The following is a 19269-nucleotide window of genomic DNA, read 5'->3' on the forward strand; positions in this document are numbered from 1 at the left end:
GGCTCCGTGCTGTCAGAGTGGAACCTGACTGGGGCTCAATCTCACAAAGTGTGAGATCATGACCTGAGCCAAAATCAGAGTTAGATGCTTAACTGACTGAGCCACCCAGGTGCCCCTGAAGAGACTTCTTTCCATTAGATATTCCTTTCCTGCTTTGTCGAAGATTAGTTGACCATATAGTTGTGTGTCCATTTCTGGGTTTTCTATTTTGTTCCACTGATCTATGTGTCTGTTTTTATGGCAGTACCATACTGTCCTAATCCCTATAGTTTAGTAATATGACTTGCAGTCTGGAGTTGTGATACCTCCAGCTTTACTTTCCTTTTTCAAGAATGCTTTGGTTATTTGGGGTCTTTTGTAGTTCCATACAAATTTTTGGATCGTTTGTTCTACCTCTGTAAATAGTGTTGGTGGTATTTTGATAGGGACTGAATTAAATGTGTAGCTTGCTGGGGCATCTGGGTGACTCAGCTGGTTGAGCATCTGACTTTGGCTCAGGTTGTGATCTCGCAGGACATGGGTTCGAGCCCCGCATCAGGCTTGCTGCTTTCAGCACTGAGCCTGCTTTGGATCCTCTGCCCTCCCCCACCTTTCTGCCCCTGCCCCACTTGTGTGCTCTTTCTCTCTCTTAAAAATAACATTTTAAAAAATGTGTAGATTGCTTTGGGTATAGGCATTTTAACAGTATTTGTTCTTCCAACTCTTGAGCATAGAATGTTTTTCCATTTTTTGTGTATGTCTTCTTCAGTTTCTTTTATAAGTGTTGTATAGTTTTCAGAGTACAGATCTTCTACCTCTTTGGCTGGGTTTATTCCTATCTTATGGGTTTTGGTGCAGTTGTAAATCAATGTGATATGCCACGTCAATAAAAGAAGGGTAAGAACCATGTGATCCTCTAAACAGATTCAGAAAAAGCATTTGACAAAATACAACATCCATTCACGATATAGACCCTCAACAAAGTTGGGACAGAGAGAACATTCCTCAAAATAATAAAGGCCATATGAAAAGCTCACAGCAAATAACATCCTCAGTGGGGAAAACCTGAGAGCTTTTCCTCTGTGGTCAGGAACAGGGCAGAGACTGGAAGTCCTAGTCTCAGCAATCAGACCAAAAAGAAATATAGGCAGACTATTTAAAAATTTATAGGTATTTTATTTTTCTTGTTATACATGCATATGTATAATCTATTTTATGCTGTGTCTTTTTTTCTTTTATGGAAGTCTTCAGTGACTTAAAGTCTCACTTGTTTCCTTGCAGAGTCCCAAATGCAAACACCTGTTTGTTCTTCATGAAACAATAATGTTAGATTTGCTACTTGAATATTCTTCTCAGAGACTTCTCAGTGGGTTAGAATTGGTCTCTGATTAAGATAAGCCACTTAATATCTCTTTGGTTCTCCAGTTCTTTATCTGTAAAATGTACAGGCTATAATTAATAACTTAGCTCTGAAATTCTGAAATGATCATATTATGATCAATGTATGTCAATATAAATCAACACTTAAGAATTCCTTCTTCCTGCCAACATCTGGGAAAATGTTTTGGGTAAAGAATTCTTAATAAGAGAGAGAATAAACTCTTATTTTATTTTCCTAAAAACAATACATCTCTTAAATGGAAATTTAGACTGTTGCAATAGATAGAGTTTTTGTGAAGTTTATCATTATCATCATTATGAGTTTATTTCTATTGTTTTTTTTTTCCTGCCATCATTTCAATAGAATTCTCACTTTTGCATGCTAAATTATACATAGTATATGGAACGGCTTTGCAAAGATCACATTTTGTTCATCAGTGGACGTCAGTTTCTTATTAATTTAGCCTAACAGATCCTTAGGTTAGTATATATCTACAAAAGACTTATAACAATATTTTGTTATAAAAAATATTTCACAACTACTTATTTTGATAAAAGTTTACTTGATAATATAGCACTATACTGTACTAGTCTTTGGTTAATCCTTTTCATTTTCCATGAAAGTTTAATGATTTTAGTCCGTGTTTCATTTGTAATTGTATTTTCTCATGATCATTTTCCATCTAGTTTTATTTCTCAGAAGTACAACACTTTGTCAATTATGTCTTAATTTTTATCACAAATGCATACCTTTCACAACGTGTATAAGTGTGCCCTTCAGTGAGACTTCACTGTTAATTGATAGATTGTCATGTGGCTATAAGAAGGATGTGGTACTTACTGACATGTCTGCCAATTCTATTTTTTTTCATTTCTATTGTATTTGTGTTAAATCTTCAAAAGGATATTCTGAGTATAAAATGTATTAACTCTGCCATCCAGAAGAGGCTCCAATTTAGCATAAATGTATCCAGGAGAGCTATTTTCTTGCTCATATCCAAAATTTCATTGTATCCAACTTTGTAGCATTTATTATTTTTTTATGATTTTACTTTGCAATTTCGATCTGATTTTTCTATTCTTACATACTGTGTTCTTAGTTTGGGCCACCACCACAGGTGGGGTCCTATATATTCCATTTTTAAACTTTTGATTTACCAAAGCCACAGGTAAGAATGTACTTGGTTTCTACACAGAGACTTTTGACTTTTCTACGTCTTTCAAAAAATGAAGGCATAAGTTTCTATTAAGTAGGTGAACTTGAATGACCTTATCAAGCACTGTATTCATGATAATTCTGCTAAAGGAAGCAGAGTTTAAGCTCTATTTTTCTAATAATTCATGACTCTTATGATTTCTTTTCACTGCTTTCAAAGAAAGAATACTTACATTTTTTCTTTTGCCTAATTCTTTGGTATTGAAACCACTGTGCTTATGTGTTGTCATCAAGTTCCTTGTCTTTACCAAGTAAAATGGCCTTTTTGTGATTGCTATTGCATATCCAAAGGAAAGACCTTAATTTTCCTTTTCAGCAGCTCTAAGTTTTCTGTGTAAAGAGGTAAGAGCAGAATTGATTACACACAGTTGTAGTTTCCAGTGGTGGGAGATGTGATTTTAAATCGTCCAGAGATGGAGTATTAAATGACATTGCATCACACAATGAGAAATTCAATCCCATTCCAGTTTTTATTTACTCTGTTTATAAAGTCTATTTATTTCTAGTTTTTAATATCTAAGGCTTGCTAATCTTTCCCTTTTCAATCAAATAAGTGTGGGTCTGGTTTTCCACTATTTAAAGGCAATATATTGTCAGGGATAACTTAGTATCCCTGATTCATATTCATCATAGCTAATTTTAGGACTACTTATTAGGGGTAAGCAATACCATTTTCTATTTATGGTATAGATATCATTTGGATCAGGGTGGTTGGGAGGCTCAGTCAGGTAAGTCTCTGACTTGGGCCCAGGTATGATTTCGCAGTTTGTGGGTTCGAGCCCTGCATTGGGCTCTGCGCTGACAACTCGGAGCTTGGAGCCTGCTTTGGACTCTTCGTTTCCCCCCTCTCTCTGTCCCTTCCCTGCTTTCTCTCTCTCTCTCTCTCAAAAATAAATGAATAAACATTAAAAAAAACTTGGATAAACAACTTTCCCAATTATCTTTGGGGCTATTTTTCAACCTTCCACAGTTATCTAGCTTGATACAGTATTTCCATCTAATAGCTGTAGACGCTAATACGTAATATAAATTTTTATTCTGCCCTTGTATGATTTGTAAATTACCTTCAATGGGCTATTTAAAGCAAGTTCTGAATGAGAATTTAGGAACCTTAATCAGACTAAGAACTAATTTTTAATGTAAAATTTGCCAACATTTCTACATTTTTCTTCTGGGGAAATCTAAAAACTTTCATGAACTCAGCTTTAATAATTAAGTGCAGGCAGGGTAAGTGATGGGCACTTATGGCAAATTAATGTGGTATATAGTCATAGTGATATATATAATATGGTATTTATTATCATGTTAAAATACATGTAAATTTAAATCTAAATAAAAATTTTTTAAAATTTAAGTTCAAGTTAGTTGAATTTACTACTACATATAGTGTAGTATTGGTTTCAGGAGTAGAATTTAGTGATTCATCACTTACAAATAACATAGTGCTCATCCCAACAAGTACCCTCCTTAATGCCCATCACCCATTTAGCCCATCCCCACACCCACCACCCCTCCAGCAACCCTCAGTTTGTTCTCTATATTTAAGAGTCTTGTGGTTTGCCTCCGTCTCTGTTTTTATTTTGTTTTTCCTTCCCTTCTCCTGTGTTCATCTGCTTTGTTTCTTAAATTCCACATGAGTGAAACCATATGTGTAAATCTTTCACCTTTTATTAAAAAATTTTTAATGTTTGTTTCAGAGAGAGCACGCGCGCGCACAGGTGTGAGTGAGCACGAGTGGGGGAGGGGCAGACTGAGAAGGGGACAGAGGATCCAAGGTGGGCTCTGGCTGACAACCTGTTGGGAGTTATCCAAATTTTAGAATCTATAGTTCTTTTTTTCTGGAATTCTTTGGCCTCTTTAAAGACCAAGACTTCAGGGTCTTTCTTGGTTGCTTTGCTTGGCTGTTAGCATTCTTGGAAAAGAGAAGATAAAAGGGGCGAGGGCCCAAGGTTCAGTAGGTAAGCTTTGCTGAACTTTCAGTTTGCCTCTTCAGTTATGCTTGAATCTTCTGGACTGAGCTTCTGTCCTTCACTTTTTCCACAGAATAAGGGTATCTATCTCCTGCCTTTTGCCCAGGGTGGAGGAGGGAACTAGAGACTTTAATGTTCCTTATAAAGATTTTCAACCATTCTCCTTATTTTCAGTTCTGTCCCCCTTGGCAGCCTTCTTGGTTATCTGTTTCCTACGTTATTTAATCCATTCTGGGGAACCGTGGCATGTAGCATGAATTGCTTTCATTGGTGTCCTCCTCTGCAAGCACTGAGTATTCAGTTTTCTGGGCTCTGTGCCTTACTAACTTCTCCAGCTCCTTTCTGTCTTTCAAAAATGTATTGACATGTTGTTTTCTGCTGTTGTCTTCTCTCCTGTATTTCCTTTTCTGTTGATAACTCTTTTCTGTAACTCCTACTTTAGTGAGGTTTCAAATCAAAGTGGATATAAATGCACCTGTTCAGTCCACCACATCTATCAGAAGATCTTCAAAACTTCTCACAGTGTGGTGTTGCATCTCTTGGCTCCCTTGACCCAACAATTCAAATAAATTAAGAAAAGAACTGATTGAGTGACCATTCTAGCAATCTGAGTGAGTCTGTGTAAAGTGGAGAGGCGGTCCTGGTTGGGGTAGACAGAGCTTGATTTTTAACCTCTGATCCCTTCTCTGATACTACAGAAATATACCAGAAGCAAATGAATGGTGAAAGATGAGAGGATTCTGGTGCTTTTACTTGTGAAAAAACTCTTTGGCCTATATTTATTTGGTGCTAGTTACTTAAAACTTAGCAAAAAGTTAATTCTGCTCTATTATATTAATTACAGTGAGTGAATTCAAGTTGAATAAAAGGTAGAAAATGTTACTCCTGCTAAAAAGAAGAAAAAAGAGAAAATATTTGAATCTTGAGAAAATACTGAAAAATAGTGATAAAGATACCATAAAAGTGGTGATTCTGTTGAGGGCAAAGTTCCCAGCACCAGCTTAGAGGAAAGTTTCCTTACCATTTCATTTAATGTTCTGTGTTTCACGTAGTTTATTATTTTTATAAGAAAAAGGAAAGCAAAGTTAATTAATGGTGTGTTCAGGAAAATAGAGCTTAGAGTATTTTTTTGTGATTATAAAGGAATACACCAGTATCTGATATTTACTAAAACACAGAGCAGCCATTAATTATTGTGAAAGCCTCAATTTAAACAAAGTAGATTAAATTGTTTATAGAATTATAGAAAATCTGAGATGAAAAGATACTTCCAAGATTAGCCCAATGGTTTCAGAACACTAATTTCCAAAATTGTTGTTTTCTGTGAACTACCTCGGGATCACATGGAGGGATAGGTTACTAGGTAAGCATTGTGTTTACATCACAGCAGCTCTGACTTATTTCTTTTGTATATTGTAGTTTTGGATAAGATTGTATTTTTAAAAGGGCTTTGCCTTAGTAAATATCATTTGAATCATTTGCTTTTTTGATAATCTCTCTTCATTGCAAAATCAAGATTATTTTTCAGCTCATTTTATTTTTCAGCACTGTTTTTGGAAGTACTCTCATGGCTTCTATGACACCACATGTTCCTAATTTCTTCTAGTCATACTGTTTCTCCTCCATCTCATTCAAGTTCTTCGTTTTCTACTAATCATTGAAGTTTGGACTTTCTCAAGGCTCAGTGTCCTGGACCTTCATTTTTTTCTCATTCTCTACTCTCTCCCTAGAAATCTCATCTGCACTCATGGCGTTAGTTATTTCCTATAAGCCAGACTTTAATTTCTGTTTACACTCCATGTATATTTATCTGATTGCCTACCTTGATACTGCCTTTTGAATTTTTCAGAAACAAGCAAATATGCAAACTGTAAACACCTTTCCTTTCCCAGCATTTCCTACCCCCACTTACTTAAATGCAGCTTCTTAAATGAGAAATCTAGATGTCATCTTTGACATCTTCCCCTCTTTCATCCCTCTAATCCACGTCCAAGTCTTGCCAATCTTCCTGCTTTATCACCTAAATATCTCATAAATTATTCCCTTTTCTCTCCATAACCACTACCATGGCTCTAATCTGACTTACCATTTGTTGCCTCTTGCCTGGTCAGCTGCTGTGGCATCCTGACTGGTCCTGCAACATTCACTTTGTCTCCCTTCAGTCTTTTTTTCTTGTTGCATCTAGAGTGATCTTCTTTCTCTCTAGTGATTTTCCCTTACTCTCAATTTAATGACCAGAATTAGATTTGAAGGCAGTTTACTCTCTTTATCACATGCTGCTTATTCGTTTCCCCATGTGCTTTGCTGTTGATGTAAAAATAACTGATTTTTACTTAAAGGTGACTTACTTATATTACTTTATTCACGAACATGGTTTTTAAAAATTTCATATGTAAGCTGTTTGATAAAATATTTAAATATTTTGAGAGAAAATGGGTATTTTCTTCAAAGAAAAAATTAGCTATTTTAATATAAACCTATGTATTTTTAAGGCTTCAGGTTCAAACTTTGATCAAACTGAAGTGATCATCTGATTATTAGTCTATACCATAAACCAGTTAGGTTTTATTAGACTCATATACAAGGTTTTCAGTTTTATGATTTTATTGACAGTTTGAATTGCTAACCTTTTGTGGTTTGTCATCTAAAAATAAATATTTTAAAATGACTTGGCATTTTAATATGCTATAGGTAGTAAATTATTTTACTTGATGGCTATAAGATCTTTTAATTTAATTTACAAAGTTGATAATACTTGTTAACTGGCTCTTACAAGATTTTAATGATTTACGTAGCATAGTAAAATTTTATTCATGGTAGTAACTGATTAATTTCTAGCCTTTTAAAATTCATATTTGATTTTACTTTTGTCATCTGGAGACTCATGTTTCTAAGTAAGAATTTTTGTGCCATTAATAATCCATCACGGAAATAAAAACAAATATATAATGAATTGCAAAATAGTAGTAATAATAAAAATAATAAAAATTCTTTGTTTTATTTTTAAAAAAGGCTTTTCTTTATCTACCAGCTATACTGTGAATATTAAACATATAATTGTTCCCATATTGAGTCAAGAGTATTTACTCTTAAGCTATCGTGATACAATTTTTTTTTGTTTTCATCACTATCTTGATTTTCTGTAAGGTGGGTCAGCTTGATTTTGTATCTGGCATTAATCAGTTTGCATGTAAATTGAGTCAGCTTTGATTTTAATATTGCTTTCTTGTGAAATATTAATGTTTTTATTAAACCTTTACTACTGCCAGGTATATTGAATGTTATGGATAGATTGTAAAATGAAAATTGGAATTAGTCTAATGCCTTGTCTTGGAGTACATGACGAATTAGAGTGGTTTTCCTCTGAAGCAGAGATGATGTTACCATGGTGAGAGCTTCTGTTGCCATGACATTTGCTTGCATATTTTGATAGGTCTTCATTTGAAGAAGGGCTCTGTTTCCTGGCAGACTGGAAAAGTGTCATTCTATCTTTTCTCAAAATGTGTTATTTTTTACTGAAAAATATAATAATTTCCAAAGAACTGTGATAGTGAAGTGCCAAGAAAGAAAATACACCTTGTTTATTTTTAATTTTTTTCCTTTTTCAACTTTTAGAACGCAGCAAAATATTCTTAGCTTGCTTTGTTTTCTTCTAGTTTTCTTAATAAATAAGATATTTCACTTCCATTGAATTTTGTTGACAAAATAAACAGCTAAAGGTGAATAATTCGTAATCAGTCTCAGTTGAATATAGATAAATAATGTTATTGTACAACTAAAAGACACTGCTAATGATGACATATTGGTAGCAGAGCAAGGGGAAATAAATATAAATAAGGACTTAACAAAAATGAACGAATCAGTGAATTCCAATAGGTAAATATATAATGTACAAAATCAGTGTTCGTATAAATGATACATATTAAACACAATGAATTAAGGTTAGTTCTTTTTTATGGATAACTTAGGTTTAATGTTGAAATGTTAATGGCAGATACTTTTTAAAAATTGTGTTTTACAGTGGTATATTTTTAATTTTTAACCAGACAATACAGAAATTTTAACATGTTGTAAAAAAAAAATAATAATACATAGAAGAAAGCCTCCCTCTCACATGTCCTCCCTTCTTGTTATCTATTATTGTTAGTTTTTAATTTAACTTTTCAATTTCAATTACACATATGTTAATACATAATAACATAAGGTAGCATGTTATTTTGCACTTTGCTTTTCAGAATTTGTTCCTCTGTATCTTTAAATGTATATTTTGTTAATGCTCTAATTTTAGCATCTGGGGACATACTGGGGTCAGCAACAAGATAGGGCTTATTTTTTACATCTCCCATCTCTTATGCTTGTGACAATTCAGAATTTTAGAAGGAAGTATTTGAAAGGATGCATTCTGTCCATTTAGAATGAAAAAAAAAATTTATTTTCCTTTTGTTGAACTTCGGTGATAACTTTAGTGGCTCTTTCTGCTGGTAGACCGGTTGATTTTGTAAAAGCTGCAAACTGAAGTATTCTATAATGAGCACATATTTATACAAGCTGTTTCTTCTGCCTCAAACTGTTTTTTTCTTTCCTGTATTACTCCCATTCATCCTTTGAATGTCACATTAGGTGTTTTGCTTGTTTGGGAAAGCCAGTTCCAGCTAGGTGAGTGCGACTCTCCCCAGCTACCACAGAACTTTTGTTGATTCCAAAGCATTTCACACCATACTGTGATTTTTAGTTATTTTAAGAATTCATATTTTCCTAACTGGATTATAAGTACCATGAAAGCAAAGGCCACATTGATCTCCTTCACATTGATATTTTTGGTACCTATACCATAGTAGGTTCTCAGAGGGTGAGTATTAGGTGCTGTGTTTTGTATACATTCTGAATGTCTCGCTGTACTTTCTCTTGTTTGTGCTTACACTCCTTCTTTTTCCCTATAACTCTCTGCTTAAAAAAATTTTTTTAATGTTTATTAAAAAGAATTTTTTTTAACGTGTATTTATTTTTGAGAGACAGAGAGAGACAGAGCATGAGCAGGGGAGGGGCAGGAGAGGGAGACACAGAATCCAAAGCAGGCTTTAGGCTCTGAGCTGTGAGCACAGAGCCTGATGCGGGGCTTGAGCCCACAAACAGTGAGCTCATGACCTGAGCCGAAGTTGGACACCCAACCGAGACACCCAGGCGCCCCTAATGTTTATTTATTTTAGAGAGAGAGAGAGAGAGCACGAGCGAGTGAGTGAGCCAGAGCACGAGTGGGGTGGGGCAGAGAGGGAGACGGAGACACAGAATCCAAGGCAGGCTCCAGGCTCTGAGCTGTCAGCACAGAGCCTGACACGGGGCTCGAACCCACGAGCTAGCTGTGAGATCATGACCTGAGCTGAAGTCGGTTGCTTAACCGATCAAGCCACCCAGGCACCCCCCCTATAACTCTTCTGTTTAAATTTCACTTCCTCTGGGAAGCTTCTCGATCGTTTTGATTATATGTTATATCTTCTTATTTCCTGCCGTTACAGCTCTGAACTGCACATTTCATAAAACTCACAATCTGTTTTAATTGCTTATTTGTCTGAAAACCCACATTACCTTCATCTCTCTGGCCTCTAGCAGAGGTTGACACAGACCTTCTAGTTGATCAATAGATATTTGCTAGAAAAGAAAAAGAGTGAATGCATACTCTGACCAGTGGTTCTCAACTGGGGCCATTTCACTCACTAGATGACATATGACAGTGTCTGGAGACATTTTTCATTAGCACAACTGAAAGGAGGTGGTTGTTGGTGCTGGTATCAGTGAGCAGAGGCCAGGGATGTTGCTAAACCTTCTATGATGCACAGGACAGCACCCCACCCCCCGCCCCCACACCTCAAGCGAACACTTGGCTTGGACTACAGATGAAGATTTAGAGGTCACTTTTATTGTGGGTGTACTTGGAGCTTTAAAGGAGTGGATTATATGCTGTGAGTAACTGTAAAAAAGGGCAGAGAATAGATACTTGAAGAATGTATATTCAAAATTGATTCTGATGTTGAAATTTACCCCATATGACTTTAATAGACAGTTTTTTAAAACCTCTGATAAATGTTTAATGTTAATGTTTCTCTGATGGTTTTTAATGAAGCAGAATAAGCCTATGTAGTAATATATATTGATTTTTTTTCCATTCCCTGTCTACCATGCCCTGTTGTGTGATACCTCTATCTGTGTATGTGTTTTCTTTGCTATTCTTTGCTTTCTGTCATCTCTCTTTTAAGGAGTATGTGTGTGTGTGTGTTTCCATGTTCAGTAATGTAACATAAAATTATAAAATTATTTTTGTTATGAAGTTTTTGAGAGCTTCTTTGCTTCCTGAGATAATTGGGACTCTTGGAGTTGTTTTAAAGCCAGATTTATTAAATCACCATTTTATAAAGAAATTAAGTTGTTCTCTTAAACTAAAGTTTTGACAGGAGGGCAAAATTACTCCGGTTGCCTTTTTTAACTAAATTATCTGCCCTCCATCTGAGAGCACTGTGTGTCCTAGCAATTCTTCATACCAATGCTAGAAGCATAGAAAAGTATTTTAGTGATATTGTGTAGTATAAATTAGCAAAAAAGTGGTTAACTTAGTTGATGTATAAAAGTCACTAGGCTGCAGGTATTACTTGTATCTAGAATTTGATCATCTATCAGTAGACTGCTTTTATTTAGACTTGTGTCTACCAGAGAAAAGGAGAAACTTTGTGAGTCTGCTAGGTCTAAAAGCTAATGGAATTTTTTACCATATGACAATAATCTTAGGTATTAAGTGGGTATTAACCTGGAGTTGTGGAATGTATTAGCTCATTCCTTCATCTAATAAACTGGGTGCTTACTATATGTCATATACATTGCTGAGTTTTAGAAATAATAAAAATGGATAAAGCACCTGCATTCTATGGAGAAACTTGAAATAGTGGCACATTACATTACAGTGTATGAGGTGAGAGAGTGCAGACTGATGGAGGAGTGGAGATACTTTAGTGGGCCCAGAGAGAGGATCAGGGTGCCCTAGGAGATTTAGGCCCATGCTGAAGATAGATCTAGATACTTGGCTTAGTAGGTTTTCACGGGTAGTTTGAGCTAAATGGTTAGATGCGGAAGAAGTTTATTAGGTTCTCTGAGCTGTCTTTTCCCCACTATCCAGGCCACTTGCCAGTTGCTTTCTCCTCCTACTCATCCCCCTGCACAAAACTAGAGTAATTAGAAAACCACTGACTTAAAATTGGTTTCCTTTGGAACAGTTTTATAATCTCAACTCATGAGATCATTTAATCTACCCTTTTCAACCTTTCATCATTTGCTTTTGGACAAATGATACATTTTATTTTGTTAATGGTATGAAGATTTTTGCATTACTTCAATTTGGGAGTGTTTTGGACAAGTTGTAACCAGTCTGGTTGTCATTTTGTTTATCTGTAAAGAGGGAGTTTACTGCATGTTTTCAGGTCTGCTCATTTCTCTAGTATTCTTATTCAGGTCAATTAACTGGTCTTGATATTAATTGGCTATTTTAATTTAACCCACCTTTATCCCACTTTTCCTTATTGGCTACATTTTAAAATCACTGTAGTTCTATGGAACTGCCCAGATACAGAAGTTAAAGCTGAAGTTTCAGAAGTCTTTGTATAACTGTATTTTTTTTTCAAAAATTGTTTCATTAGCCACAGGTTTACAACAATAGCAAGAAGAAATTAATTAGACTTGTGAATAAGAGAGCAGAAATAGTAATCTGAAAATATTTTTGGATAATTTTTCCAATCTGAATAAACCAAGAAATTGTTTCAATTCTCTAATAATTTTACACTCAAATGACGAGTTCAGAAGCCTCATTGTGGTTGAGCTCACTATCTTGTTAGTCTTTCTATCTTCTCCAACTAGTATGATAACTGGGCACATACTCTAAGTACTGTGTGTTGACTGAATGACTTTTCTCCCATATAGGGTATTTATATGTCTTGATTTTGTACAATGGATATTTGCTATTTGCTTCTCCACGAAACATGGACAAATAACCAAGTCACTAAGTCTGGAGTTGTTTTACTCCTGTATCCAGTAGCAGTACCAGATAGGATTTCTTCTGTTTTCCTTAAAACTAAATGCTAGAACAATAATCAAAATAAAATTAATATAGTAAGGCCAGGGATCTTTCTTAGCTTCAGGGTGTGATCCTTGTGAAGAAGGCATTATGCCTCAGGTTTCAGTGTAGGGCCTAGATGGAATATGATAACATAACTGCTCACATTTTACTAGTGGGAATCATAGAGTAGCATAGGGCTGCATAGTATTAGGTATCTCTGGTCTAGATACCATTTTTTAGGCAAACAATGCTATTCCTGCATTTTTACAAGCAAGATAGATAAAGTCCCACTTTGAACTTTCTTAAAATCATGAAGTTAGTAGTTAGTAGAGGCAAAAAGGAAATAAATGTCTTCTCCTCTTTGCTGTTATTACTGTCAGCTTCCTTTACATTAGAGTTTCTCAACTTTGGTACCACTGACATTTTGGGCTGTATAGTTCTTTGTTGTGGGCAGCTGCCCTGCAGGTTTTAGGTTTAAAACATCTCTGGTCTCTGCCCACTAGATGGCAGCAGCACTCCCTACCCCTCCTTAGTGTGACAACCAAAAACGCAGGCATTGCCAAATATGGAGGTGCGGAAAGTGGGGGAGAATCACCCCTAGCTGAGAACTGCAGCTTTATCCAACTAATATATCACTTATGCTTCCATTTCATTTTATCCCTGTTTTAGAGACTTCTGTTTGGCATATGGCCATCCTCTACCTCTACGCCAGGTTCTGTTCTCATTTGATAAATACTTTCCCAAACATCTTTTACTCTGTTCCTGAATTTGTATCCATTACATTTTTTCTTTAAGAGGATGATAGATATCTTGGGTTATATCGGTGATTGCATTCAGACATAATCTACCCCCAAGTTTGTACTTCACAGCTTACCTGCTAAAACCAGATTTATTTCTATAGAACTAAATACGTATCAGTTAAATATAGGTTCAATAATTATTTAAATCTAGATACATGCTGGTGAATTTAATGAAATTAAAATGCATTACTCCCTAATTAAACACTGAAAATTGTAGCTTGAAAAAAAGTTTTTGTATCCATGTTTATAGTTCAGCAAGATTCTGTATTTTAAGTTGGGTAACTCATAAATATTTAATTTTAAAAGACTAAGTCCCTGTATTATATAATATCTTTGCCCTTATCATTTTGGGGATCATGAAAAAAGGATTTTTTTGGTAGTGATTGATGCACCTAATCTTTCACAAATACTGCTAATCTAAGTCATTTCATAATCTAAATTATTCTATTTAAAAAGTAAACCTAAATGTACTGAGACTAATATTTTGTAATGAATTTAAAAGTTTAGCACAATAAAATGCAAATTTTTATTAAGTATTTGTTGAGCATTGTACTAGGTGTTTTGTAGGCACAGAATTAGATACGATTTTTGCTGGAGTAGAATTTACATTCTAATAAGTATTTAAATACATTTTATTCATGGAATCTATGTCATTGTAGAATTTACATTCAGTAATTGAGAACTACCATATTTTTCTAAAATTTATTAATATGAATTTCATTAATTTTCATAAAGGTGCTTTGAATTCCCAATAATATCAAGTCTGATATTTCAAATGAATATAAATGGTTTGGTGTGCAAGGAGATGAGGAATGACTTAAGTTTATGAATTATTGCTGTGTAAAAACAGAATTAGTACATGCTGTTTTCTCATTAGATTCAAGTTTGGCTCTTGATTTCCGGAGAGAAGAATGTGAAGGATATTTAATATTTATTATACAAATAACATTATATATTCAGATTCTTTTTAGAATTGGTCATTAGCTACCTGTTATGAAATATTTTAAAACTGTACACAATTAACCTTTCCTGCATTTAATAACTTAGATTGGTATTGGTTTCTAAGTAGTCTCATACTCATGCTCATAAATAGAGAACAGAAGTAAATGATGGTTTGTCTGACATTCTCTTGGCTGAGGTCGTGAATGGGGTTGAGATGGATGCTGACTTTCCTTTCTTCCCTTGCTCTTTTTTTACCCCTCACTACCACAGTGAACCACTCTCACTAAAAGGCCGATGACATTTCTGTCAGGTATGCTTTATTAGAAAAAAAGACTAAATTTTATCAGAGTCTTCTCATTAATGGGTTGACAACTGAAAATTCTGCAGTTTTGGCATTTTTAAAAATATTATATTCAATAAGTCTAAAGAGATTTATTTGTGACCATTCTGAAAGATGTATGTTACCTAAGTGAATCTCTCAGGGCAAATAAATGGATGAAACTTCCACTGAAATATTATATATTTGATTTTATATTCATTCATGTTTAAACATAAGACTTGGGGGAAATAGCATATATTTTTAAATTTGCTACAGATAAAATATCTTTAATATCAGCTCCAATGGTTTGTCTTTGTTAGTACAATGTAAGTTTTACTAAATTTGATGTTGTATGGGCTTCGGTTTGAAGTTTTTGTTTTTTTTTTTAACGTTTATTCATTTTTGAGAGAGAGGGAGAGGGAGAGAGAGACAGAGCATGAGTGGGGGAGGGCAGAGAGAGAGGGAGACACAGAATCTGAAGCAGACTCCAGTCTCTGAGCTGTCAGCACAGAGCCTGATGCAGAGCTCGAACCCATGAACCATGAGATCATGACCTGAGCTGAAGTCGAATGCTTAACCAATTTAGCCACCCAGGTGCCCCTGGACTTATGTTTGAAATAACTAATCCTGTGACTAGGGTTTTTGCAGTTTTTCTCTAATTTTTAAAACTGTGTTAGAATGCAGTTTGACTTTTATATTTAAGAAAAATATTTGTAATGAGAACACTTAGCAATTTTTCCATCCCAGTGAATATCTTTCTCATAATATGGCTCCACTCCCTGTAGACATACTTGCCTCTCCTTCAGTAGATCCTAATATTTTTCTACTCCTGTGTTTTATTTGTATTTACTTCATGCTATACGTCTGCATAAATGAATATTACCCATTTGTCAAGGCTTACAATGATCATTCCTTTATAATCAGTTCTTAATTCACTTAACTAAAATATTTTCTTACTGTGTTGCCAGAATACATTTAAAACACTTACTTTTCCTGTAATCTCGTTAACTGCATGGACAGTGTTCTACAACTATTTCTACTATTTCCAAAACTTTTACATCACCCCAAACAGAAATTCTGTAACCATTAAGTGAGAGCTCACCTTTCCCCACCCCAGCTCTTGGTACCTCTAATCTACTTTCTGTTGCCATGAATTTGCCTACTCTGGATATTTCCTATAAGTGGGGTTATACAACTTTTATACTTTTGTGTCTGGCTTATTTCACTTGTAATGGTGTTTTCGAGGTTCATTCTTTTTGTAGCATGCATTAGAATTCCATTCCTTTTTATGGCTGAATAATATTCCATCGAGTATACATACCGTATTTTGTTTATCCATTCTTATAGTGATGGAACATAGGTTTTCATCTTTTGACTACTGTGAATAATGCTACACTGAACATTCACATATAAGTATCTGTTTGAGTCCCTGTTTTCAGTTTTTTGGGGCTGTGTTTTCAGTTTTTTGTTTGTTTTTGTTTGTTTGTTTTTTGGCTGTGTACCTAATAGTGGGGTTGTTGAATCATAGGGTAAATGTGTGTTTAGCTTTTTGGGGAACTACCAAACTGTTATCTTTAGTGGCTGCATCATTTTATCTTCCTTATAGTAATGTATGTGGGTTCTAATTTCTCTTTATCCTCTCCAACACTAGTTATTTCCCCTGGTGATAGTCACCCTAGTAGGTATCTCATTGTGGTTTTGCTTTGCATTTCTTTCATGGGTAATGATAGTAAGCATCTCCTTATGGGCTTATTGGACATTTTATATGTTCTGGGTAGAAATGTCTATTCAAATTCTTTGCCAGTATTAAATTGGGTTGTCTTTGGTTATTAAGTTGTAGGAATTCTTTATATATTTTAGGTATTAAATCTTTATTAGGTATATGATTTGCATATTTTCCCCATTTTGTAAGCTGTCTTTTTACTTTCTTGATAATGTCTTAGGATGCACAGAAGTTTTGTAATTTGAAGTCCAATTTACCTATTTTTTCTTTTATTGCTTGTGCTTTTGGTATCATACCTAAGAATCCAAGATTATAAAAATTTATCCCTATGCTTTTGTTTAAGAGTTGTATGGTTTTAGTTGTTATATTTAGGTCCTTGGTCCAGTTTTACTTAGTTTTTATATGGTGGGACAAAGCAGTCCAATTTCATTATATTACATGTGGAAATCTAGCTATCCCAGCATCATTTGTTGAAGAGAATATTCTCTCCCCATTGAACAGACTTTGCATTCTTCTTAAAAAAATCAGTTGGCTATTGATGTATAGGTTTATTTCTGTACTCTCAATTCTTTTCCGTTGGGTCTGTATGTCTACTTTTACGCCAGTATCTCTGTTTACAAGTAGCCTTGTACCAAGCTTTGAAACTGGGATGTGTGAATCCTCCAACTTTGTTTGTTCTCTTTTCAAGATTATTTTGGCTTTTCTGGGTCTCTTGTAATTCCTTACGAATTTGAGGCACAAAAGGCTGTTGGAATTTTGAAAGGGATTGCATTAAATCTGTACATTGCTTTGGTAGTATTGACATCTTAGCAATAGTAAGCCTTCCTACATTGGTATTCTGAGGCCAATTCCAGTGTGTATGTGGGGGTTCCCCACATCAATAAGCAATTCTAGGACACCAGCTGGGTGTACAACAGTTCAGCTCAAATTTGAGGTAGTGTCAAATTCCACAGATTGAGGGCTGTGTCCTACAACACTGCTGCCTCCTCAACCCACCTTCAGATGCCAGTTGCAAGCCCAGGTTATCACCTGTACTTCTGACCAGCTGGCTATAAATCAGAGGTTCCCATGACCCCCCCCTCAGGTTTGATTAATTTGCTGGATGGAATCAGTGCATAGACAAGGACTGGGGAAGGGGCACAGGGTTTTCATGCCATTTCCAGGCTTGCCACTCTTCCTGAGTCTTCACATGGTCACCAGTCTGGAAGCTCTCCGAACCCTCTTTTTTTAGTTTTCTTAAGGAAGCCTCATTAGATAGGGCCAACTGATTAAATCAGTGGCCATTGGTGGTTGAATCTTATCTCTAGCCCTTCTTTCCTTCTCAGAAGTTGGGGGAGTGGCCCTGAAAATTCCTACCCCCTAATCACTTGGTTGGCTGCTCTGGCAACCAGCCTTCAATGTTAAGTGCTTTCCAAAATCTACTTCAATTGACAGGACAAAAGACCTCTATTGCTCGCCTTGTTTAGGGAATTCCAAGGGTTTTAGAGTTTTGTACTAGAAATGGGACAAAGACCAAATGTTTATTTCTTATTGTAGATCACAATATCACACTATCTATGAATACGGAATGTTTTCCCATTTTTAGTTCTTTAACTTTTTCAGTAATGTTCTGGTTTTCAGTATACGATCATTCACTTCCTTGGTTAAATTTATTCCTAGGTATTTTGTTCTTTTAGATGTTACTATAAATGGAATTACTTTCCTTTTTTGATTGTTTGTTATAGAAACACATCCGATTTTTTGTATTGATAATCCTACCAAGATATTAAATTACTAGGAATGAATTTAACAAAAATTGTGTTATGATTTATATACTGAAAATCAGAAAACATTGCTGAAAAAAATTTTGGAAGACCTAAATAAACAGATTTGCAATGTTCATGAATTGGAAGTTTCAGTGTTGTTCAAATGTCGTATCTCCCTATATTGACCTTTTGATTCAGTGCAATATTAATTAAAATCCCAGTAGACTTATTTTTCATAGGAATTGACAAGCTGATTTTAAAATTTATGTGGAAAAATTTTTTAATGTGTATTTGTTTTTGAGCGAGAGACAGGGCGTGAGTGGGGGAAGGGCAGAGAGAGAGGGAGACACAGAATCTGAAGCAGGCTCCAGGCTCTGAGCTGTCAGCACAGAGCCTGATGCAGGGCTCAAACCCACGAACTGCAACATCATGACCTGAGCCGAAGTCGGACACTTAACTGAGCCACCCAGGTGCCCCAAATTTATGTGGAAATATAAATAAAACATTAGCTAAGAGAGTTTGGAAAAAGATCAAAGTTTAAGGACTTACACAACTAGATTTCAAAATTATTATAAAGTCACAGTAGTTGAGACAGTGTGCTGTTAGTGGGAGGAAAGTCCTATTATTCAGTGTAACAGATTAGTGAGAATAGACATATACCTGTAGCTGTAAGTGGTTAATTTTTGACAAGGGTGCCAAGGCAACTCAGGGAGGAAAGATAATCTTTTCAACAAATGGCCCTGTATTGATTTGACATCCATATGCCAATGAACCTAGTCCCTTACTTCATACTATATAAATAAATTAACCTCAGATGGGTCTTATACCCCCAAATAACAGCTAAAATGGTAAAATTTTCTAAGAAAATTGTAGCAATCTTAGGATGTGCAAAGATTCCTTAAAGAGGGCACAAAAGGCAGCACAAATTATGAAATTTTTAAGTTGATTGAATCCATGCGTTAAAATTCACTGGTTAACTTTATTCATTGTAAATTATGCCACAGTAAAGCTGAACAAGAAAAAAAACAGTTTTTGTTTTTGTTTTTTTAAACTATCAAACTTCCTATCCAGTTTTAGAAGGATTGGAGAGAATAACAGGT

At 35.1% G+C, this 19269-nt stretch overlaps 1 protein-coding gene across 1 annotated transcript in view; it reads left to right on the plus strand.

The window, feature by feature from the left end:
- RNGTT (RNA guanylyltransferase and 5'-phosphatase) overlaps positions 1-19269 on the plus strand; it is a 306719-nt gene that overhangs the window by 152533 nt on the left and 134917 nt on the right. The window lies entirely within an intron of this gene.

This window comes from Acinonyx jubatus, chromosome B2, assembly GCF_027475565.1.
Source record: "Acinonyx jubatus isolate Ajub_Pintada_27869175 chromosome B2, VMU_Ajub_asm_v1.0, whole genome shotgun sequence".
Classification (NCBI taxonomy): Eukaryota; Metazoa; Chordata; class Mammalia; order Carnivora; family Felidae; genus Acinonyx; species Acinonyx jubatus.